The 26238-nt window shown below is 37.9% G+C and overlaps 1 protein-coding gene across 8 annotated transcripts in view; it reads left to right on the forward strand.

Annotated features, from left to right (window-relative positions):
• Nucleotides 1–1156: 1156 nt before the first annotated feature.
• Nucleotides 1157–26238, forward strand: part of PLCB4 (phospholipase C beta 4) — a 482923-nt gene continuing 457841 nt past the window's right edge. For 4 of the 8 annotated variants that reach the window (XM_072634439.1, XM_072634436.1, XM_072634435.1 and 1 more), the window contains exon 1: nucleotides 1157–2257. The gene's annotated coding sequence lies outside the window, so the exon portion shown is untranslated. The remainder of the gene's footprint in view (nucleotides 2258–26238) is intronic. The other 4 variants (XM_072634437.1, XM_072634434.1, XM_072634445.1 and 1 more) reach the window with 1 other exon arrangement.

The following is a 26238-nucleotide window of genomic DNA, read 5'->3' on the forward strand; positions in this document are numbered from 1 at the left end:
ACATACACCCACATATACCCTCAATTCAGTAAGTATATACATATATTTGAGATGGCCTGGGGGTCAATCAGTGTCTTGGAGATCTCCAGTCTAATTTCTTGAACAATGACAGTCAGCTACAAAGGTTCAACTCCTTTTATTCATGACATTCTGGTGCAGAAGAATGCGAGTTGGGTTTTTCATCTGGTTACATACACACAGACACACTGATGAGGCTGCTGTAGCTAGCACTGGCGTTCTTCAGATAAATTAGGCACCAGAAAGAGACTGGGAGAAAATAATGTGGCATCTAGACCCCTCTAAGCACTGACTGCCGGTCTGCGTGTTCCTTTCAGTCTCCCCTGCCCAGTCCCACAAAGGGACAACGCGTGTGAACTGGAACTTGAGAGCAGGTAAAAAGCTGGTCCTGCTTCTGAGCTTAGACAGTCTTCTCACCCTCCATTCCTCCTCTGTTACATCCCTACAGGTGTCTGCAAAAGGCATTGCCTCCACCCCGCCCTTTTTGGCAGTCCAAACCTGCTCAGGCTATTGAGCATGCCCAGTGCGGCTGTGAGCGCCACCAAGGAGCCACAATGCGCAGGTCCCACTTCGCGGGGTTCGGTGGCCGGAGGAGGGAGGAGCGCAGTGAGCAGGGACCGGGGTAGTGGCGGAGTGAGAGAGAGGAGCCAGGAGGCGGAGAAAGTGTAGCTTCCACACATGGATGAAGCCTGAAAGGAGGAGGTCTGAAAGTGGGGGCTGGATACGGGGGCGAAGGCGATCTCCAGAGCGTTGGGAGCTTCAGTCCAGTGCCCTCCATCCTCTCCCCCTTCCCACCCATCGTGACCCCTAAGTGCAGAGAGGGCTGATGGTTCTTAAGCGGGGTAGGGGTTTCCCAACCAGCTCGCGTCCTGGGGACTGCGGTCGGGACCCTCCAGCCCTGTTGCATTCTGTGATCTGGAGCTGTCATGAAGCCATCCCTCTGGCCATCCTCCAGCGCCGGTCCCCACCCCGCTGTATGTGTTTACACGTGATTCCCATCCATCCCCCCCTCCCCCCCAGCACCGCACCGCCCCCCCTGCGTCCCCTCGGGGCGCTCTGCCTCTCTTCCCACGGTGATGACGGCACTCCCCGGGGTAGCCAATCCCCAGCAGAGGAGAAGCGCCGGCGAGGCCCGCTCGAGGTTCCCTAGGAGTGACCCAGACTAGACACGCACACCTGCCGAGGAGGGGGCGGTGCGGGAAGCGGGGCGGAGAGCCTGGGCACAGAGAGTAGACACACATACAGGGTAGACACGCACACAGAGTAGACACGATTAGACACAGAGTAGATACACACACACAGAGTAGATACACACACACAGAGTAGACACACAGAGCAGACACACAGAGCAGACACACACACAGTAGACACACAGAGTAGACACACACACACACACAGAGCAGACACACACACAGTAGACGCACACACAGAGCAGACACACAGAGTAGACACACACAGCGGACACACACAGAGTAGACACACACACAGCAGACACACACAGAACAGACACAGTAGACACAGAGTAGACAACACAGAGCAGACACACACAGAACAGACACAGTAGACACAGAGTAGACAACACAGAGCAGACACACACAGTAGACACACACACACAGAGCAGACACACACAGTAGACACACACACAGAGTAGACACACAGAGTAGACACACACACGCTCCCCGCCCCCCACCTAGTAGAAACCGATCCACGGTAGACTGCCGGCTCCCCGGACGGGGCGCCCCGCCCACCCCCTCGCCTGCTCCCACCCTAGCCCGCCCTGCCCCCCAGACATCCTGGGGCTCGGTCCTGGGGTCCGGCACGGGCTGGGCACCCCGAGGCTAGCTCTTCCCTTCTCCACTCCCGCTCCTCCTGGCCCCGACGTTCCCTAACCCGGGAGGAGGAGCGGCGGCGGCGGGAGGATCCCCACATTGCTCACCCGCTCTAAGTGGCTCGGAGCAGCCGGACTGGGCATGCTCCGTAGCCTGGGCAGGTTTGGGTTGCAAGTAGAGAGCTTTGGCTCTTAAGCCGGGAGGAGAGAACAAGGAGAGAGAGGGAGGGAGGGAGGGAGAGGAGAAAGAGAGAGAGGCACACAGACACCCCGAGAGACAGAGGCATACACACGCGGAGCGCGAGAGCCCCGAGCGGCCGGAGAGGACCGCCGGTGGCCAGCGCTGCCACCATCCATCCATTTGCAAGTCGCTGGCCCTAGAGAAGCCCACCCGCCGCCCCTCCAGCTGATGTAAGGATCCGAGCGCTTGGGGAGAGGGATTATTGGCGTGGGGGCTTGCCGGGGAAGCCGCTCTTCTCGGACCTAGTGGCTCTCGGGGACGGGGGATGGTGGAGTAGGGGGCGGGGGAGGAAGGAGGATGGCTGGGGGGCATTTGGGAGTTCTTTTATTTTTTGCGGGGGAAGGGAGAGGGTGAGCAAACGAGCTTCAGGGCCAAAGAAGGATAATAGTGACAAACAAAAGGGAAGCAGAACCCCACAAGTCCCCGAGCCCGGTATCCAGGCGGTGCATGGAGATCTCTTGCCGGCGCTGGAGGGCTGTAGTTAGGAGACCAGTGACAGGTAGACTGGGTTTCGGTTCATGCCCCGAAAGCCTGAGGATGCTCCCTCCCTTGCCGCAAGGATTTGTTTGTTTATTGGGTTAGTATGGTGCACACACAGACACACAGACACACACACACTCACGGATGTGTTTTTCGGAACCTCTGCAGATGCCAGGCAGAGTCGCACTGCTCAGTCGGAAATAAGGGAACCCCCGTTCCCATCCCCGCCCCCCACCCCCTTCCTCTTTAGTTTTCGCCTACTTTGTTTCCGCAGACTCAGTCCAGACGTTTGCCATATCATGATCTGGAAAGAGCTTGAGCTTGGCTATTTTTGCTAAAAAAAAAAAAAAAATAGTTGGCCTTCTTCAATACATGTAAATTGACATCTCTGTGTACCTTTTGAGAAGGCTAAGAGGAAGGACTGACCATTTCCAATGAAAATAACCTCGCCTGTGTTGTTCATAATAAAAACAAAACTGGGCAAACGTCGGGTAAGCACAGTTTTGGACCCTAAGTTCTGCCTTGTAGCAATGGAAAGGATCCTGAGGATTGTGTTCTTTTAAAGAAGGAACATTTTATTATTTTTACTAATTGTATTGTAACTTGTGCGATACTGAGTTTCTAATGTATCCTTGTGATAATGGTTTTCAATGTAACTTTGGGTTAGTAAAGAACTAGTGCCTAGGATGTTGCAATCTGAAATGCAAATGTGCCATTTTATTGTTTTCACAAAGAAACATCATGCCCACCTGTATTCCTCTTTTATATCCGGTTTTTATCTAAATCAGATTGTAATATTTTTGAAAGCATTGTAGTTGCAACTCCTCCCCCACCCCCCCAAACACAACATATGATGTGGTGTTCTAGTTAGATATGTGTATCCTAGAGACACCTGTTTTTTAATTGTGTTTGACCATCATTTGTGGTCTGTCTTACATCTGGAAACAAAATTGAATTGAATTCCACTTTTCTGGTAGAATTAGCTTTAAAAAATGGGGAAAATAAGTAAATAATCATATTACCTCAGTATAAAGAGAAAATTCTGAAAGAAACAAACAAATCAACCTGTGCTTTCAGGGATGAGGAAAAATACTGCATACAAAGCTATATGGAATTGTAACTTTACCCCAGAATGCTATAACGTGCCTGGGGTGACAAATGTATTTTGTCCATTGAGTATAGTATTTTGTACTCTTTGATCTTCTTGGAAATGGCATACAACTATGCACTTAAGGATTTATCATCTGCTATGAAAGAAAATAAAGTCTTTATGTAACAACATGTGGCTTACAGGATTCAGATTGTAGTATGTAAACGAAAGTGCCAGATTTTTTTTTTGTATAAAATTGGATTTCAGTTTCAGATGTTTGCATACATATATGAAGCAATATACACACACATGTGAAACTATGTATATACATATAGATCATACACACACATATATAAAATATATATGTAGTTCATTGAATTGTAGAAATCCAAAAGACTTTTGTATTAAAACAAACTGTTTCCAACCCTCTAGGAGACTATCACACATTATGAAATTTACTTTAAAAATAGAATGGCAGTTCCATGTATGATTATATATTAATGTATTAAACTTGAGTACTACACTATGATGGAAAAAGCTAACTACAGTCCGTGGGTAACCTGGTTTGCCCTTAGATGTAGCATATACTAGAAGATATATATATATGTGTGTATATGTATATATATATATTTATATATACATGTGTATATATATATATGTACATGTATATGCAGAAGAAAATCTTCACAAACTTTATTGTCCTTTCAACATCGGTTTTGCTTCATTTTCATGCTCATCACTAAACATCTTTGTGTTTCTCAGGATCTCTGGTGAAACTGTCAAAACAGAATTTCAAGTCTGACTTGATCATTTAGCAGACTTACATCTGTTGGAGTGATAATACTTTTTATTTTAGAAATGCACTCCCACATGAAAGAGCTCCATAATAGTTTCCTATGTTTTTGCCTTTGTATGCTTGAAAATGTGGGTGCCTTTAACTGCATATTTAACCTGAAATCTTTAGATAGTATTTTTGGATATATTATGAATGAGAGAAAAAAAATATTTCAAAAAGGTAATACTTAATAGTATTTAACAATAGCCTTTTAAAGGAGAATTTCCAGATTTGGAAAAAAAAAATATTTCTTAACTCTTTCCCAAACTGAGATAGTACTTATTACTCTGTTATTTCACTTTTTTCCAAAAATATGTCCAGCTTTCAAAAATTAATGCATTCTGATGATTTTGTAGCATATGTCAGTAATATTTGGCAATACCAGTGAATGTGGAGTTTTGCTAGTAGGCTGTTAAATCCATCTTGGGATGTTACCAATGAGGAATTGAAATGATGAATCATTGCTTGTTTAAAATTTCATTCTGTTTTCCTAAACATTTGAGTTCAAATTTTACATGGTTTTCATACTATTTTGCAATTCTTTTTAAAAAATATATATATCTTAGAATGATAAGTATTTACCTAGCTTGATTTGTTTTTACTTGGGGTTGGAATTTTCATTTGTGATATATAGGATGTCACATTAAAACATCTAAAAATATTTAAATGTTTGTTTTTAATAATTTGAATTGATTTGCTGTTATCTCAACTAAACTGAAAGAAGTTGACAGCTTCTCTGAATGTGTGGTTATAGCATTAAGCATTAAGTATAACTGCACTAAGACTTGTAACGGTATGTGTGTGTGAGTGTGTGTGCTCACGCATGTGTGTGCATGTGCTAAGAGTGAAAACTATCATATTGTATTTGAGTAGCTAAATATCATAACCGCAGAAAAATGTTGTCTTCCTGAATATTTTCAACCATTGGTCTTGCAGTGAACATATTTTTGAAACATGCAGTTAACTATACAAATGTGAAAATTATTTTCAATTGCAACCACTATTGAGGTGATAGAAAAAATTAATGGTAATTGGCAATAAGACTAAGTTCTAGTTTACAACAAACAGTTGAGAACCCAAATGAATCTTACAGTATCATCAACTTCCACACTCTTGAAGCTGGTGGTAGTGAGGTCAGAGCTAATAGATAAGCTTTCAGTGATGATGGCAAGTGGTTATATTCAGATGGAAGTTGATGCTATTTCTTAAAATATTTTGTTTTTAGCAAAAAATAAAGTGTTGATGTGCCCTCTTGATCTCTTAAGAAATTGGGAGACTGGGGAAATAGAACTCTTAATTTGTGCCAGTTGACAAAGTGACCTTCCTGTAGTTTTTGCTGTTGGTGATCAAATATTGACCGTGGTTGTGAATGTAGTCTTTATTTACTAGTACATGATAAAGCTGTAATGCTTAACCAGTACAATAAAATTACATACTCATTTCTCACTCACCTCAATATTTTATCCAATTTAATAGTCGTCCCTTTGAGACAGCATCTATCTTTTAAAACACAAGTGCATATTTTAACCACTTTAAGAGCTCTTTATCCAGTTATACTTGAGATTGAAACAGTGATTTCTCAGGTCCTGAAGTTGTGATTCATTAGCTTGGTAGAAGGAAATACGGGACATGAAGCCAGAACAATTCAGGCCACAATGGGCGCCATGGGTAATGGCTTGCCAAGTTAGCTAGAGAGAGGTTTGTTTTTTCATTGTCAGAATTAAGTATGGGTTAACAAAATGAAGTGACAGTACTTTTTATAAGGCTCTTATCCTACAATTGAAAAAAATAATTTTGAAAAGTTGACTATAATTTCAAGCTTTTGGAAGCCTTTCATATGCTAAAAACATGGTGTAGTTTACACAAATGGTGAAAATCATCATGACCTAATGTTTGAATCAGTGCTGCAAAGTCACATATCCAAAGGTTTTTGTTTTTGTTGTTCAGTCATTTCTGACTCTTCATGCTCCCATTTGGGATTTTCTTGGCAAAAATACTAGAGTGGCTTGACACTTCCTTCACTGGCTCATTTTCTAGATGTTAAGTGATGTGCCCAGGATCACACAGCTCATCAGTGTCTCAGATCAGATTTGAACTCACAAAGATGAGTCTTCTTGACTCATCACTCTATCCAATGTGCCACCTAGCTGCCTCTATCCAAAGAAAGATTTGATTAAAAGATTGACTTTTTTTGGTCTTTTTCAAGTACTTCTTCTTTCGTCTTTTTTTTAGGAAAAAAAAGTGTTGAAAGGGAAATAAATCTTGGTTGGGTTTATTTGAAATGCCTCTTTCACCTACAACTTAGCATAACGTTCTTTGAGAATCTCTCATCCAGTGAGACATCCAGATAACATTCTCAGACTGTCTCAAAGTGACTGCTTCTCCTCTGCAGCTTTTCTTTCATACCTCCCCTCGTGCTCCCCAGATCCCCATTTGTTCTCCAGTGTGCTTAGTACTAGGTAATTACATATTTCTTTTACTGAATTGCCCTTGAGCTCAAACATTTCCCTCACTGAGCCAATATTTTTTTAAATATATTTTTTCACTTGGACAACTAGGATATGTTTTTGATTCTTTAACTTGAGTAAATCTTATATACCTGAATTTTCATTGTAAATAGGATAAAAATAAATTGGAAGAAATTTGATGAAAAAATCAATCAAATTCAAATAGAAAGAGACCTTCTGATCATAAGTTTACATGATTAACCATTTTTCTTGAGAGTAAATTGCCTCCTGTGTCTCCCTCCCCCCCCCCCCCCCGGCCCCAGTGTGTAAGATACTGCAATGCCAGTAAGGGTTGATCTGGTTTCACAAAGTAAATTGAGTGAATTCCTGCAATTTTGGGGCAGGTTAAAAAAAAGCAGCAGCCTATTTCTCACTATGATTCTCCTGTGAAAGTATGGAATTTTAGATCTTAGTCATACACTACCAGAAAAATACCAGATTGTCCTTTAAAATAGCCAACTCTTTTTGATCATTAATATTTGAGCAGTGTGGGGGAGACCATTAGCTCAGTTGTTAAAAGTTTTAAAAGTCTGTAATTTCTCAACGGAGTTTACATGCCCCAGGATATTAGTTCTTCCATGTTAGTAAGATGCTTTTACTTTTGCAGATTTTATTAGTGCTTTAAGGTTAGTAAGGTAACAAACAGTTCATGATTTAGCAGATTTTAGTGGTGTGGTTTTCCAAATCATTCTCAGGTCATTTGCAGAATTCCGTGAGGGTCCAAAATAATATCACATGAAACATATGTTTTTCTCCTTCTGTATTATTTTTTTCCACTTTGGGCTTATTTCAGCAATCAAAAACAAAAATACGAACAGTTTAAGACTATAGTGATGATATATTGTTATTTATCCAAGCCAAGAAAAACTCCACATAATTTTTATTATATTTTACCCTAGGAGAAAGTGGGAGCAGGTTGAGTTTGATATTCATGGGCCTTTCGTTTTACCTTCGTGGTTTCTGTGGTGAAATGTTTGCCGACCACAGCATTAGATTATGACAAGCTAGTTTCCTACATTCCTTAAATATTCTGTGCGAACCTATGAATTTGGGGTTGAAATGGGAATTGGGGACCAGGAAATAGGTTTGGCTAAGCTTTGAATTTAAGCTCTAATGTCCATGTCCGTTCTGTCGTGTGTTAGGCAGAGAGTGGGGAGAGGAGTGGAAAATTCAGTTCAATTCAGAAAACATTAAGCATCTAACCTATAAAAAGTAATGTGGTAAGTGACGAAGATACAAAGATATCATATGAAAACCAGAGCTCAAGAAGGTTAGTGTAGGTTAGTGTAATTCTAGGTTATATAACATAAGATCATATTATATAAATGCAAAGGAGAGATAAAAATAAAGTATTATGAGAAGTTGGAAGGTGGAGAGATCACTTAAAATTGAGAAGATGAGAAAAGACTTCTTGATTGAGGTGCCTCCTATTAAGGATGATTTTTAAAGAGGAGAGAAGTTTCAGTAAGTACTTATGGGGGAAAGGTGAATATTAAATAAGCAGTTGGTCTGTGGGGGAAAGGTTGTGATATCTGACGACAGAGAGCAGATATTGCTACTTAGCTTTTATTTTGCTTCTATTTTCTTGCCAGTGATGTTTGGAATAGAAATGACAGAACAAAATTGGCTAACAGAAACTTAATACCCCAAATAAATACAAAGATTTTTAAGAGAATACCTAGTTATCCTATCCTTAATGAGTTCAAATCATCAGGGTCAAATGAACTATGTCCTCAGGTATTGAGCATATTGGTGGATGTGATGCTGAGCCACTGACAGTAGCTTTGAAAGACTGTGGGAAACAGGAGGTTTACCATGGGATTTGAAAAGTATAGATGGCCTAATTGTCACATCAGAGAAGAAAATGAAGCCTTCAGATCGTAGTCTGGTGATTTTAAGTTTGTTTAATGGCATAATTGTAGAATGTGTTATATCATTATTATATTTTATATTATGCATTATGTTATTGGGACCATTTGCCGTGAGTGACCCCTTTTCCCATCTTCTCCATCTCATATCACTCATATGCTTACTAACCCTATCTCCTCCTTCATATTTGTTCCAGATGATGAAGTGACCTTATTCTTTGCTAAGGCTAACATCTCTACCTGTTTAGATAATCTCATTTCATCCTGTCTCCTCCAACAGACATCCCTCTATCATCCCTACTCTATCACATATTTTTCAATTACTTTCTCTCTAATGCTGGCTCATTGCTTATTACCTAAAACGTGCCCACATCTCTCCCATCCTGAGCTGTCTTTCTTTGTAGCTAAACTTGAAAAGACCATCTCCAATAGGTGCCTCCTGTTTCTTTCCTCTCCTTTATGATCCAGCTTCTGACTTCATCATTCCAGTGAAACTGCTCTCTCCAAAGTTAACAATAATTTTTCAGTGGCCAGATTCAGTGGCCTTTTCTCAATCTTCATTCTCCTTGACATTGACAGCCTTTACACTGTTGATCCCCCACTCCTCCTTGGTATTCTCTTCTCTCCAGGCTTTTGGGATATCACTCCTGGTTCTCCTTCTACCTATATGACTGTTTTTTCTCACTCTCCTTTGCTGAGTCCCAGGTGTCTCACAGGGTTCTTTTTTCTCTTCTCCTTCTATACTACTTCGTTTGGTGATCTCATTAGCTCTCATATTACCATTCTTACACTGATGATTCTCAAATCTACCTATCCTGCCCAAACCTCTCCACTGACTTCTAATCTCACATCTCTAGCTGCCTTTCAGAATCTTGAATTGGACGTCCAATAGACATCTTAAATTTAACTTGTCTAAAACTCATTTTATTTCCCCCTAAATAGTCTCTTCTCAACCTTCTCTATTACTGTAGAAGACAATTCCATCCTCCTAGTCCCTTAGGCTTACAACCTCAACTCCTAACTCTCTCGCCACTCTCCCCCCATATCCAGTCTGTTATCAAGGACTGTCAGTTTCACTTTTGTGATATTTCCTGAATATACCCTCTTCTCTTCCCTGTCATTGCCACCAGTCTGGTATAAGCCCTCATTACCTCATGCTTTGATTACTGCTGTAGCAGTAGCTACTGCTGTAGCCTGCTGGTGAATCAGCCTGCCTCAAGTCTTTGCCTACTCCAGTCCATCCTCCATTCAGCCACTAAAGTGATTTCCTAAAGTTCAGGTCTGATCATGTCACTTCCTCTACTCCATAAACTCCAGTGGTTTCCTATTGCTTCTAGGAGCAAATGTAAAATGCTCTGTTTGGCATTGAAAGCCCTTTATGAACTGGTTCCCTCTGCCTTTCTAAGTCTTCATATACCTTATTCTCTTTGCCATGCACCTTTTCCATCCAGTGACACTGATCTTACTCTTCTACCATCTTCCATGTCTGGGCATTGTCTCTGGCTGTACTCCATGCTTGGAGTGGTATCTCTTAAACTCTGCCTACTGACTTTCCTAGCTTCCTTTAAGTCCCAACTTAAAGCTCATCTTTAAGGAAGACTTTCCCAAACTCTTTTAATTCTAATGCCTTCCCTCTGTTAACTGTTTTCTTATTTATCCAGTATATAGCTGACTTCATGTCTGTTTCTTTGCAGGTTATCTCTATCATTAGATTGTAAGTTCCATGAAGACAGAGACTGCTATTTGCCTCATTTTGTATTCCCACCATGTAGCACAGTGTTTGGCACATAGTAGGTGCTTAAATATTTATTTATTTAATATTTATTGATTGTTCAAGGGATGATTAATTAACTTCTATAATTGGAAGTGATACAAAGTTAGCATAGAGAGTCCATTAGAGGTACTGGGAGACAATTTGAGCAAAAACTTTGAGACAATGGAGGGCAGGTGAATGGGGGAGTGAATATTCTTGTGTGGCTGGGACACAGAGTATTCCAAGGGCAATAGGGCAAGATAAGTCTAGAAGGCTGGTTGTCCCAAGATTGTGATAGTTCTTGAATGCCAAGGTTACAAGGTATTTTTTTAGTCCAAAAGGAACTTTATTTATCCTTACCACTAAAATGAAATATACAGAAAGCCAAAGACCCTATTTAGGAGAAAATGAGGAACTCCTAAAAGGGTCTGAGCAAGTGATGTAATAAAAATAGTACATTAACATGATGCTGAAGACATCAGTGTGAAGGATGTGTTGGAGAGTATATAGATTGAATACATGAAGGTCCATTAGTCTTATTTCAATAGTCTAATTGAGGGGTAAAAGGGGACTGTATTTGGTTGATTGCAGTTGAAAGGATGGATAAAAATCAAGGGTATTCGAGACTAGCTGTAGGCAAGAGAAAAGAGCTAAATTAAGTAGCATAAAATTTTAGTGGATCTACTCAGTATGTTTTTATGATTTTCTCTAGAAAAGTTTGGTAATTTTCACTGATTAGAAGCCTCTCACTGATATCTAGTGAGAAGGGAAAGAAACTCTTTCTTCTTGGCTTAAGCTTTAGACTGACAACATAGGATGGGATAGATAGGCACATTTTTAGCCCTTTTCCTCCCTCTTATGGTTTCCCAAAGTCAGCTCTAGGAAAGATCGTGAGCTTCAGCTCAATTAATCATATATTAATTAAGAGCCACCTATGTGCCAGAGTGTGTACTATGTGCTGGTGAGAGAGGGAGTAAACTTTGTGTTAGGCACTGTGCTAAGCACTTTAAAAAAATCATATCATGTAATCCCCGCAATAACCCTGTGATGTAGGTGCTATTATTATACCTATTCACAGTTGAGGAAACTGAAGCAGAGATTCAGTGATCTGCTAGGGTCACACTGCTGGAAAGCATCTGAGGCCCCATTTCAATTCCACTTTGCCAGGGCTATTGAGGATACAAAATATTTTCTGCCTTCAAGGATCTTACATTCTGTTTAGAGTAGGGAAAATAATATGTATACAGATAAATAAATTAAAAATAAATTTACAAAATTATCACAAAATAATTTTACATAGGTTAAGGAGTTTAACTGCAGGAATCAGGAAAGAACTATTGTGGGGGGAGGCACCCAAGCCAGGACTTGAATTCAGGAGGTTAGGGGTTTCAAAAACCAGTGACAATGAGGGAGAATATTCTAGACCTGGAAAGGCAGGTTAGAGCCAGATGGTTAAAGGCTTTAAATGCCAAGGAGAGAAATTTGCCTCTCTGGAGGTAACAGGGAGGCATTGAAGTTTCTGCTGTGCTTTAGTAATACCAATTTGCTGGATGGACAACGGATTGGAGGGAGACAGAGTATGGCTGTAGAAGACTATTGCAGCAGTCAAGAAGAGAGAGGTTGAGGACCTGAATAAAGGTGGAGATTATATGAAAAAATACAGGGGAACAGAATGTGAAGGATGTTTTAGAAATAGAATCAACAAGCCTTGGCAGATGATTGTTGATTGTGTTCGTCCTTTGCTGCCAAACAAGACCATGCCATCAGAGAAATGATGACATGATTTGCACTTGACTTTGTTTTGAGTGAGGGAGGGCTGTGCAGGTCACCAGCCTCACTTCTCCCCCAGAGCCATCTGAATCCAGTGACTTGATATTTCTGATTGTAGAAGGATATATGAGAATGAAGAGTTGAGCATGATTCTTGGGAGAGCAGAGAAATGGGAAATAGATAATTTAGAAAAAAGGATGGGTTAAAGTTTTAAAATGAATTTTGTTTGGGACACCAGTGGGGCATCAGAGGGGAGATTTCTGGTGGACAATTCAATATATTGGAATTTGAGTTCAGAAGTAAGATGAAATTTAAGAGTCATCTGCTAAAAGATGATAGTTGAATGGGTGCTAATGAGATTACAAAATTATAAGATTACAAAAAAAGGAGGTATAGAGACAGAAAAGAAGAAGGCCCAATACAGAGCCCTGGGTCACATTCACATGGAGGGTTGATCCAGCATAGGAAACAGGATGATTTGTTAGGAAGGTAGGAACACAACTGTGAAAGAGCAGTTTCATCAAAACACAAGGGAAATAGAATATTAAGGGGAAGGGAGTGGTTAACAGTATGAAATCTTGCTGAGTGGTCTAGAAAAGTAAGGCATAAGAAAGGACATTGGATTTAAAAATTTAAAAAAAGAGGCTCTAGGTGTGTTCATAGGGTTTTTGAGTCCAAACCCTATCTATGGACTGTGAGTATTGTATGTTCTTGATTGAACATGCTAAGGTTGTAATTAACCAAATGATAATACAGGCAGCCTGAAAAGGAAAATTCAACCACCCAAAGGTGGCCAGATTACTACTAGTGAGGAGATTGTACATTTTAAAGAATTCTATTCAATTCATTTCCAGTCATAATCATAAGAAATATATTTCAGTTATTCTAATTCCCTCTAAATTTATTAAGCATTTAGCATAGGGCTGGGAAAGGAAATGTTAGAAAATGTCACCCCTGACTTAGGCCATAGTTACAGGAAATTTGGGACTTTTCAAATTGATCTTTATTAGTTGTATACTTTACTCTTGATTAGATCTCTCTTTTTTAGGTTGAATTCCTTCCCTCCCCCCAAGTCATTTAGACCAGTTAATTAAAATGCTTATGAATCACCGGGAAGATTTTATATTATCTTCCTATTAGATATTCGCAAATGAACAAAATCATTACCTTAGGTCTCTTCTGAATTTAGAGAAGTATAGTGAAGTATAAGAACACATAAATCTTACTGTGGAGAAGGATGATTTATGTACTTAGAATGCTTTCCATTCAGGCCACTAATTTAAACTGTAACCATGGGGAATATTGTTTATTTGGGAGCGATAGCTTCTGTAAAATACAGGTGTCTCTATATAAAGGGAAGGTTTGATGCTTTCTTACAAGTTAGTGATAAAGCTGAATTCACCGAGTCGTAGAATTTTAGAGCTGGTAGAGACCTAGAGTACATTTTGAGACTTTCTTTGGAGAGGAATTCACTTTTTTCTAATGTAGACAATTTCCCTTTGAGATACGTAGCTCTGATTGTTAGGAAAATTTTCCTGACATCAAGACTAAATTTGACCGTCTACAGCTTCTACGCAGTGATTCTGGAGCTAAAGAGAACAAGTCTAGTCCCTCTTCTACATGGCAGTGAAGGTTTCCTTCCTCTGAACAATCTTCATCTTAGCAATAACCCCCTTAAATCATGGAACCCAGAACTGAACACAGTACTCTGGATGTTGTTTGACTGGAGATCAGATTATTGGGTTTCTTATCCGTGGATAAGAGATCTCCTTATTTCTTAAAACTACGCCTCTTTGAATGCAGCTCAAGATTCCATTATTTATCTGTGATGGTGATGTAAAATGACCCCATTTTTTTGACAGTCAACAAGAATCAGTGGCTGAGTATGTTCCTGATCCTGTAATGTCAAGTGCTGGGAATACAAAAAAAAGAAAAAAAGAAATAATCCCTCCTGTGAAGGAGCTTATAGTATAATGGGGGAGATAACTTGGTACACTTTCTACTTGGCTTTCACTCTTCAATGAGAGAGAAATTCTGAGGGTTGTGAGCTTTGTTGTATATTAGGTAGAACAGAATAAAATAGATCACTTCCTTGGGCTAAACTCCTCTGGAACTGTGTATTCAGTGTCACTAGCCAAAGCCTTATAGCACACCCCTTTATAGTCACAATAAGGAATTCTTATCTTCTACATTTTCAGAATTTTAGGGCTGCATATATTTTGGCAATGTACTTTAGTGGCTTCATGATGGATATTGTTATTATATTTTTATTTGTAAGGTAACTGACCTATGGAGTGATGTGAATGATTGCCAAAATTGTGATGATTATACATACTCATTTTGTCCATGGTCAAGAAAAAAAAGCTGGTTGTATAAAATTGTAGATTTTAGGGATTAGAAACCTTAGAAGTTACCTTGTCCACTTTCCTCATTTTACATGTACAGAAACTGAGGCCAAGAGAGTTTGAGATATTTGTCTAAAGTCATACTAGGTGTTGTGGACAGAGAGCTCTTATCAAGACTAGGAAGCCTTGAGTTGCAATCTTGGTCTCTAACACAAAATGGCTGTGTCAGGTAACCTCTGAGTACAATGAGCCAGAGATGTTAAAAACACAGCCTACAGCATTGCAACCCAATATTCCCTGGGACAGTTGGACCAGATAAAAATATAAATGGGAAATATTTAACAAAATAAATGAAAATACAGCAAAATAGAGATAATATGTGGCTTTCTAAGTCAACACAAATTTGGCCTTTAGGGATTCTTACATGCAGTTTAGTGATACCCTTTTCAATTTGAATTTGCACCATCAATTTAGGCAACTCTCCGTGACTATAAGTTGCAAAGAAAGAGGTGATCTCCATTTATAGGGAGAATTTCCTTACCTGGGAGCCTGTACCAAGGAAATCACAGCTCTGGTATCTATATCTTACCCCATCCCATACAGCTACATAGTGACCAAGTCAGGACAACTCAATTTCTCTGGTTCCAGTCTCATGTCTTTCCTTTATAACTCACTATTCAAATGGTAAATGCTGAATACAGTAGCTGTTCCTCTTACAAAAATGCAAATTTTATGATTTATAAAAATCACATAAGTAGAAAAGAAAAAAAATATCCCTTAAACCAAAGACCTAAGGACTTTAAAAAAGACAACTCCATATTCTCTTTGGCTGCTGAAGTCTCACAGTGATACATTTACCAAATGATTGCTATTTAATTCAGAAATGACATCAGTAAATGAAAACATATTCATCGTCCATTAGCAGTTGTTCTTTAGTTATCAGATACCGATTGCTGTGTCCAACAAAATAGAACCAACCAGAGTAGGAAGTGGATTTATGGGTAGTGCAGTCATAGGGGTATAGATTTAGAACAGGAAGGAATTGTAGAGGTCATCCATTCCAACACCACTCATAGGTGGAAGAAGGCACATGTATTGCTTAGTTGAGCCTATGCCTGAACCTTGGACCTTTGGCCATCTCTTCTCTTTGTTTTCCTTTTCCTAAGAATAGGCATGTGAACAAGGATCTTGAGATGAATGTTTCCAAGCTTGGAGGCAATCTCATGGTTTTAAGAAGTCAGTAGCTTCTGGGTACCTTTGTCAGCTTTGACTGACATGAAGAGAAGAAATTCTCCCTCCTGGGAGAAACTGTCCAACAGGAGGATGAGCTTAAGCTCTGCTCTGTCTTATAAGCGTATAAGTCTTATAGACCTCAAGGCATTTTTGTAAGAGGAACAGCTACTGTGGACTCTCTAAAGGCCAGTCCTCAGATATCACAAGAGAACTACACCTAAGGAAAACTTTATGACATTTCTACAAAGGGAAAAAAAGGTTAAGAATATTAAGTTGCCCCTTTGCCACATGAGTTCTCCATACATGATCAATCATACTTCTGTATTTTTGCACATGTACTAAGCCTCCCTGTAGACCCTGAATGTATTTGTGTGATAGTATGCTCTAAACCTCTTAGGAAGAATGTCTTTTTAACTAATACTCTTTCTAAACCTCCGTGTGTGTGTGTGTGTGTGTGTGTATACACAAACATATATACATTCACATACATATACTTATATTTCATCTATTTTAGACACTGAGTTTTCAATTTTAATTCTGTAACATAAAATAAGGAAAATAAGAATTTATATAAGGAAAGCTCTTAAAGACTTTTTAGACCTTTCTATTATGCTTCTAAAACCAAGGCGGGACTATAGCATTATATCTGTTGATGTTGAGTTATAATTAATAAATATCATCCTCATAATTAGAATTTATTTAGTGCTTTAAGGCTTGCAAAGTGTTTTGTGCATGTTATCTCAATTAATCTTCCTCTAAACCTTGGGAGATGAATGTTGTTATCATTCCCTTTTTAGGTGAGGAGTCTGAACCTGAGGGATTTCAAGGTACTTGCTCAGGGTCTCACAGAACATGGATCTGAGGCAGAATTCAAACTCAGGTCTTCCTAACTCCTAACCTCCTAACTCCAAGTCTAATTTTTTTTATTCATTGCATCACCTATTTAACATGAGTAAACAGGCTGCTGAAGCTTAAGGTGATGAGGATGTAGAAATATAGGGATTTTTTTTTCCTTCACAGAAAGCATCTGTCAGATTTTGCAAATACATTTTAGCTTTTGATGAAAAATTCTGTGTAAGCCTACATTGTAATTATTACCTATATCATCATTCATAGTTCAAGTGAATTGCAGTTTCAGTGCAGCTGCTCAGAAATGCTTACTGACTGTACTCAGAAAATAGACTCCAGAATGTTTTGAGGAGCCTCACTGAATTCGTGAAGCCCTCTTGAGTCTTAAAACTGTCCTCATTCTGTCCATCCCTCATTCACTTTGAAGAATTTCAAGGAAGCTGGTATACTTTTTTCTCTTTTCTCTCAGAAGTGGCATAAAAGGATTTCTTTTATAACTGTCCAGAGGAATGAAGGGAATTTAAATTGTAGTCAACTTGCATATTAATGCCAAATACAAACATAACTAACTTTAATGGTTCCATGTGTCAAGACTTTCTTTCTAAGTTTGAATCTGTAGGATATTTGATTTCTTTTGATTTCTTTGTGGATTAGCTATATCTTAATGATGATGATGATGATGACTTATTTGACCAATAATTTGCTCACTACTGGAGGTCTTGAAGCAAAGAGTTGATGTCTCAGTAGGGATATTGATGAAGGGATCTCTGAAGCCCTTTCGAATCAAATATTCTGCGATTCTAAAAGACAGATTAGAAGCTTTTATGTAAAAATTGGTGAAAAAGTAACAGCTCCTGCTATAATTATCTCAGTCTTCCACCCCAGAAGTAACAGTGAGATTGAAGAGATCCTCAGGATAGATGCCCAAAGTGACAAAGAAGAAAGCAATAACAAAGTTGCATCCTGTAGAGAGAGTCATGAACCATAAAGTAATATGGTACAGAAAAGGGTAGACTGAATCTGCTCAGGCTGTCAAGAATATTAGATTCCAAAGAAAGGCGATGAGTCAGAAGAGCTGGATTTCTGCCCGGATGGTTCTTTGCCCATTTGTCCTAGGAATAATAATCACTCAGTTTCTTGTTTGCATAATGTTTTATGTTTTCAAAGCTATAACAAATACATTATTTTATTTGACCCTCGCAATAATCCCAGGAGATAGTCAGGGCATGTGTTATAGTCAGATTTTACTAGAAAGGAAACTGAGAGTTGGGTAAATGGTTTGGCTAGGTTCATACCACCTGATTGATAGGAGCCAATACTTTGTCCCAAATGACTCTCCATGGAACTTGCAAGGTTCCTTCACTTTCCTTCACTCAAAGGCCTCCTTTCTTCTACCTGCCCATAGCTTCTTCTCTCTCCCTACTATTGCCCAATATACATGAATTATATTGTAGCAAACTCCTCAATGTGTGCTACTTACCAAAATTTCTCCTTAACACTACCTCCCCTACCACACACCTCTGTCCCATGTCAGGCTTTCTTATTTATTTTGGAATGTTATGAATTCCTTTAATATTAAACATATCCAAATGGAAACTAAAATATGTATTCCAAATAAAAATTTAAATGACAGTTGGGATTAGTTGAATAACTGCTTCCTTGACTTAGTGTGGTTAATCAAGAATTGACCGTGTCCTAGCCTGATTGATCAGGAGTGGGGGGGAAGCAGGGGGAAGGAGTTAAATTAGGATGTCCCGTGTTAAATATACAAAAGAGTCAAGTAAAATAGTATTGACTAAAAACTACTTATTGCAAAAGACAATGTCCTTTAAGAGTTACTTAACTTAAATTTTAGTTACTACTGGCTGTTCATAGATGTTTCAATGTAGTTATACTATTTGTAGAAAATAGGAAGGTAAAAGAAAATTTTTTTGGCTTTACAATTTTACACATGGATTTTCTTTGTTTGATTACCTATCTTTTGTTTTTTATTAATTAATTTTTAGTTTTCAACATTCACTTTCACAAGATTTTTATTTCATTAGTTTTAGCTATCTTAGGTTTAAAACACTTGTACTTAAATGAGCTCAAAATCAGTTTCTTATTATAAGTGGAGTATTGGGCTATTGACTAACTTTTTTTTTTTGCTTAGTAATTCATAAATATAAAGTTCTTTTGTCTTCCAAATCTAAACAAAAATATGCTTCATCTAAATAAGATAAATATGAATTAGTTGTTCCCTCTGCCCCTGCATATTATAGATGAGTTGATGAACTATATAAGGGAATCCCAATGAGAAAATACTTTGCTAGTCAATGCTCTTCTTTCATACAGTTCACGTCTTGAAAATAAACTGGTATGCATGTGTTTTACAAAGCAGAATGCTGAACATTTAAAAATTTCATTTGTTCTGGTGTTTATTGGGAAAAAAGCAGTATACTCAATATCACTTTATAAACCTTATTTTTAACTTTATGTGTCTATATAACCATGTCAACAAAATGCCAAAATAATTTTTGGGTTGAGAAGACACATTGTTAAAAGCAGAATACGTTAACATTTTGGACTCTATAGTAAATTAATTTGTTGATTTTTCTCTTCAGAAAATTTAATTTAAATTTAATTTAAATCATTAAATAATAAATTAATTTAAATAATTATTTGAATTAAATAAATTTAATTCAAATAATTGTCACTTGTGCACATTTTTGATATTTAAAAAAAAATTCCTCCACATGCCTGTGGGTAAAATTGTCAGTGCTGGAACAAATCAGAACCAGAACCAGAAATTTAGGAGCCAACGAGCATTTATTGAGTTCTCTAACAAGGGAGACCTGTCTGCACAGGTGACGGAGACTCCCCTAAGAAACAAAAGAACAAAGCCTGTATAGGTTTTAATTAGTCTGAAGGTAAATTGGTTACTAGGCATTTCTGGATTGGACAGGGTTTGTTGCTGAGGGCTTTCAGGGTAGCAATAGGGAAGGTGGTATCCTTTGACTGGACAGGTCTGTTTTGAGGGGCTAGTAATATTTTGTTAATGCTCTTTTTCAGGTTAGCTCTCTGCCCTAATAGATAGATCTGTCCTTACTGTTTCAGCAGAAGGAGATCCCAGGTAGGGTTGAGGCTGTAATATGGACAGGGTCAGGTACAAGAAAGAAGACCTCCAGTAATTGGTTAGTAGACATTTGGTAGGATACAGAGTAGGAAGAACTTTGGACTTGGAATCAGAAAACCTAGGTTTGAATCTGGACTCTCTTAGATACTGGGCTAGGCCCTACGTTTTCTTCATCTGTAAAATGAATACAGGAATACTTATGCTACACAGGTCTCATGGACTTGTGATGAACATGTTTTTCAAATGTCAAAGCCCTATAGATACATATCAGTTATTCTATTGTGTTTTGCAAAACCATGTTGTTTTTAAACTCACAGGTATATACTAGAATTAAATTAAAACCTTAAAAATATCAATGCTTTATTTTTAATTACATACACATTAGAATTCTAACATAAATTCAGTGGTCTACTGGATCTGGCTCCTATCAGCTCAGCTGATCATTAAATTTTCAATGTGAACCTTTACACCTTGGAGAAAAAATGCAAATACTACAAATCAGGACTTGATTTTTTATTTTCCTGATTGTCTCTGGATTAAAGAAAGTGGTGAAGAAAATATTAATGCAAATTAAACCCAAATTTTTCCCCCAGAGAGATGATTGTTAAACATTTACTGGTATATCTCTATATGTAATGTAAATTTGATTAACTTTTATAAATTACGTATAATTTGGCTTTTTCAGAACCTGATAGCATATTCTGAATGTTTGTCTATGAAGTGAAAACATTACTCACAAACTATTGTTTTTGTTATCTTTTGTTATCTTTTTAAGGCACTGTATGACTTGTTTAAATTTCATGTTTCCAAATTTTTTCCTCAGAGTGAATCTCCAAGGTTTGAATCTTTTAACGTATTAACTACAAAGTTAAATCCTGCTGTTACATTTCACATGATCCTGGAAGGAATTGTGATATTCTTTTTCTTCTTAGGCCTCTATTCATCAGGATTGTATAATCAAACCACATCCGACTGGGCTAGTAATGAACTTATGTCTTTCCTGGTTCCACACATCAAAGTCTAAACCAATATTAATTTCTTTATGTGAATACAGGATACTCCTTTTGCTTATTTAGGGAGCTTATAAAATATGTTCATCATATCAAGTTGAGTAAAATACAAAGACAATAGAGTGAAATCAATAACTAAAGTAAAATTCCAGACCTATCATATTTCATCTGTTAAGAATTAGATAAGGCAGACAGGAAAGAAATCTACATACTTATAAAAGTTTAGTTAAATTCTTCAGATTGAAAAGAATATGTTTCAGAGCTGAAGACCCTATATACAAGCATCTCTCACCTTCCCACAATATGTAGCTCCAGTAAAATACTCATTAGGTTATTTCTATTCATTGGTGATTATTTTGATTTATTTGACTGCTTGCTTGAATATTGTACAGAAGAGACGCACAGTAGTATAATGGATAGAGCATTGGCTATGGGACCAGGAAGATTAGGGTTCATATCCTGACTCTCATATATATTGGCTGTGTGACCTTTAGCAAAGCCCTAAGATTCTCAGAATTAGTAGCCATTAAATTGTAAGTTCCTTGAAGACAGGGATAGTCTTTTACCTCTTTTTGTGTCACTAATGCTTATCCCAGTGCCTGGAACATAGTATGTGTGTAATAAATGTTTATCGATTGATTGACTTAATCTCTGAGTTCTTTAGGCAATTCTGGAGACTGTAAATTTCACTGAAGGGGCACACATGCATTGGTAGATAGTTTCCTCATCTGGGATTTCTCTGTTATCGTTGAAATTACAGATTCAGCCAGACTGTATTCCTGATTCTTCAGTATTGTGTGGAAACAGCCTTTGTATATCGTTTGTAACTTTTTTGGGTTCATATCTATGATTTCACTGATAATAGGAAACTGTTGGTAAGGACCTTCCTGACAATGCTATAGATTGGAAACTGGAGACGCAGAGAGTGATTTGAATCTAGGTCTTCCTAATTCAGAGTACTACTTTGTAATGTATTAAACATAATATTTCCACTTGATATTTACATGTAGTTAATGAAACAATGGGCACAAATAAATTAAACTGTAATTGTAACTTATATAGACTACATAATGGATGTGTTTCATACCCATTTCATTGATGATGATAATGGTATAGATTAGAAACTGTTCTTCAGTTTGTAGTTTTATATAGTTGTCTGGGGACACTGTGAGTGATTTGAATCCAGGTCTTTCTAACTCTAAATCCTATTCAGTGTGGGATCCTTCCTTCTCACACCACTTTTGTTACTTTATAATAGTATTTTAGTTTGGTATTTTAAAATTATATTACTATGTAGTTAATGAAACAGTGGACACACGTATTTTAAATTAAACTGAAGTTGTAATTTATGCACTCTACATAATATGTGTTTCATGCCCATTTTGCATTTTCCTTGGTTGAACCCATAGTAAGTGGTCAATTAATATTTGTCGAATTAAATGAATCTCAAGTTGTGGTCAAGACACTAATGTTTGCTTCAGGTATGGGGATCCTCACTATTCTGAAGACAGTCACAATAAAGGATATTATTGCATGCTTAATTTCCTGCCTCTATAATGACCAGAACAATAGTCATTTACTGCTAAGCTAAATTAACCAATTGGTCACAAATGGAAGAGACAAGAGGGAATCAAAGTAATCAGTTTTATCAAAATGTCCAGTTTTGTAGATGTATAACTGAACAGTAGGCTAGTGAGCACATCAGACAGTAGTAACAAAAAAGGTGTTTGGAGGAATTTCAAAACAAGATCAGAGCCTTAATATGGGTGAAAGTTCTATGTGTACAGGAAGTTGAAGTCCAAGGGAAAAGTAGTATAGAATGTAAAGCAGCTAATTTGTTCTGGCCTTTTAGGGACAGTGAGACCAAGTAAAGTAAAATATGAAAGTATATTTATGTAAGCTGAATTATGTATTTTTTCTAATGGAATGTAATGTTGATTTTTTAACTGTTTCATAAGAAATACAGTTGTTTCTACCTAAGAAACTTTATGAAATTTAGTTCCAGTATTTCTTTATAGCCATAAGGTAAGAATCCAATGTGAAACTTCTGTATTTTGACAATGCAACATATTTGCTATGTAATAAAAAGTAAATATGCTTTCAGAATATAGTGTTGAGTACATCAAAAAAGGTTTGAATGAATGTAGTTTCCTAAAAGTACAAAGATTTTTCTTTTTACAAGTCCTCAGAAATTTGACAATCATCTTTTTGAGGCTAGAAATGATTCATTCTGATGCCACTAATGTGGCCATTGTAGTATTTCTTACATACAGAACTAAATGTATATCCCTTTTCTTCATGATGGTTGTTTTGTGAAAAAAAAATATATTTATTTTTGGCATAATTACAACTCTGTGTTGTAGGTGAGTACAGAAATGACTGGCAAGAATTTGCCTGGGGATGAAATTTCCTGGAGTGTTCTGCAAATGCTGAGCTTTTCGATGTGGAAGTCTACCATCTTGTCTATCACCTTCGTTTGACAGAATAGGAAGCTGAGGGCCAGAGAAATTGCTAGATTTGCCTAAGGTCATAAAACTAGAGTGCAGCCATGCCACAGTTAGAGTGGATGAGTTTCTGATTCTCAGACCAGTGCTGTTTTAACTCTCAGTAAAGCCTCTCAACTCATGTTCTGCATTTATGAAATTGAATGGTTACATACACTAGCTTAGCCTCTTGTGAAAATTGGAAAAATACCTTTAAAGAAGAAAAGATTCAGAGTATTATTAATTAGTCTAATTATCCATAACAGCAACTATACTATTCTAAAGTAATCATTCAATCAACAAAACATCTCAAACATTTATTATGCTCAGAGAAAAAGCCTGTAACGAACTTGTAGAACCCACAGTACTGCAGATATAGTACTGGGTCAGCTAGTACGCCCCCACACACACAGACACACAGACACCGTGCTAAGTGTTCAAGTTACAAAGAAAGTTAAAAGAACCCCATCCAAACCCAGATGCAATCCCTGATGTCCAGGTGTTTACAGAATAAAAGAGAAGTTTAGAAGGGGAGGAATTAGCCACCTGAGGGACAGGTTGGAGGTTAGGAGAAAGCGAATTCTTGGGTTGGGGGATAGCCAGTGTTAAGGCACAGAGATGGGGAAGTGTAGCTGCATGTTAACTTTTTTCTAAATTATTGAAAAGTGTTAGGTATAAATTAATATGTTTGCTGCCAAGTTTTAATACAAAGTTAAGTCACTATTTGGGGAAAAAAAGAACCAGAATCTGTTTTAATCGATTCAATAATCATATCATATTTTATCCAAGAATAGCTACTGACTAGATATATTTTTTAAAAGTATAATTAACTAAAATAGGGAGAAATAAATGAGAAATTTACCTAAATGTGAAACCCCTCTCCTCAAGGAACTTCACTGTCAAAGAATAAGCAGGATAGATTTCTAAGCTCTTGTAAATAGTAATATTAAAAACTACTAATTTAAATACAACCCTGGAAGTCAGACATGATACTTTGACATATGACCCTGATCAGCAGCAGGAACAGTACTGACATTGGAGAAGCTTAATCTAAAACTACAGAACAAAGAATCTAGTGTTTGTAGTTAATATGCCAGCGTTAAGTCCTCGTTTTATGCTTTGGTGCATCCCAGACTGTGCACATATTGTGTGTAAAAAATTACCAAATGTTCCGGGGGTGGAGAGTCTATTGCCTCTTGTGGGCACGTATGAAGTTGTTAAAATAGATTTCTCTACACTCATAACAGTTTATTTTATTAAGATGTTTACTGGGTAAATATTTTTACTAGGTTTTCATCAACTTCAAAGAGGTATTATTTATTCCTTGCAAAGTGTAAATAGATAGTATTCACAATCTGTATTTAGTTTTTCTTCATTTTTCTCCTATTGGATTTTTCTACCTCAGTTCAAATGGGTCTACTTTTAAAAATTATATCAATGCATCTGCATATAAAATTTAATCCTAAGCATATTTCTAAAAATTAATATAAAAAATTTTAAATATAATGGAGATTTTTCATGGAATGTATACATTTTTTGTTGGGACCAATAGCACACTGGGAAGCCCTGGGGTCTAGTTGAAACCCTACTGATGTAGTTATCAAGAGACCGATTCTTAATTTTTTCAATGTGACAGGAAAGAAATGCCTGCTCATATTAAATAGAGAGGCTAGAAAGCTGGCGAAGTTAACTTATACATCATATTTTGATGTCTACGTTAGATGGATGGGTGCAACTCAGGACTATGGTTTTATTCTGCATTACTTCTAGACTCTACCGCTAGAGAGAGGATGTACATTGATGAGATTATAGATCCATCAGAGTATGGAAGGACTTCCAGATTACCCAGTGTTAAAATTGGTGCTCCTTCTGTGGCGTAAAGTTGTATAGAATTTGTTTAAGTCACCTGTGAAAGATAGCATGGCATAATAGAGTCAACTTCAAGAAGACGTCAGTTAAAGTCCTACCTGTGAGACGTACAGACTATTTGACCTGGACAAGTCACTTAACCACTCTGGGCTCGAGGCAGTTTCTCTAAGACTGTACGTTAGAGTGGGCAGCTAGGTAGTGCAGTGGATATACCAGGCTTGGAGTCAGAAAGATTCATCTTCCTGAGTTCAGATCTAGGCTGAGACACTTAGTAGCTGTGTGATCCTGTGTAAGTCACTTAACCCTGATTGCCTCAGTTTCTTCATCTGTAAACTGAGCTGGAGAAGTAAATGGCAAATCACTCCAATATCTTTACCAAGAAAACCCTAAATGGGGTTAGAAAGAGTCAGACTTTTGTGAAATGACTGAAACAACTGAACAACAACATGCATTGCAGAGAAAGTATGTACCTGCATTGATAAGAGGGAATTTCCTTTACATCTGTGGACTTAGAGAGGAGACTATAATAGAAAGAAATGTGAAATTCTTGTGAGATACATATGGTAATAGAGGTATTAGACATGCTAATAATAATAATAGGTAGCACTTATGATATGGCAGGTACTGTGCTAAAAATGCTTTACAAATATCTCATTTGATCCTCGCAACAGCCCTGGGAAGTAGCTGGTATTATTATCTCCATTTTTATATTAAGTGATTTGCCCAGAGTCACTCCGCTAGTAAGTGCTGAGACTGGATGTATAGTCAGATCTTTCTGACTTCAGGCTCAGTGCTTTATCCATTGTAACACCTAGCTGCTTCATTGAGACATGGAGGTAACTGTACTTGTACTTACAAAAAATGCCATTCTGCATCTCTTTGGGAGTAGAGGGATGTAAATATTGATTTGTAAAGAACACTTCTTATCCTACTACCTCAGACCT

Source organism: Notamacropus eugenii, chromosome 1 (genome assembly GCF_028372415.1).
Source record: "Notamacropus eugenii isolate mMacEug1 chromosome 1, mMacEug1.pri_v2, whole genome shotgun sequence".
Taxonomy (NCBI): Eukaryota; Metazoa; Chordata; class Mammalia; order Diprotodontia; family Macropodidae; genus Notamacropus; species Notamacropus eugenii.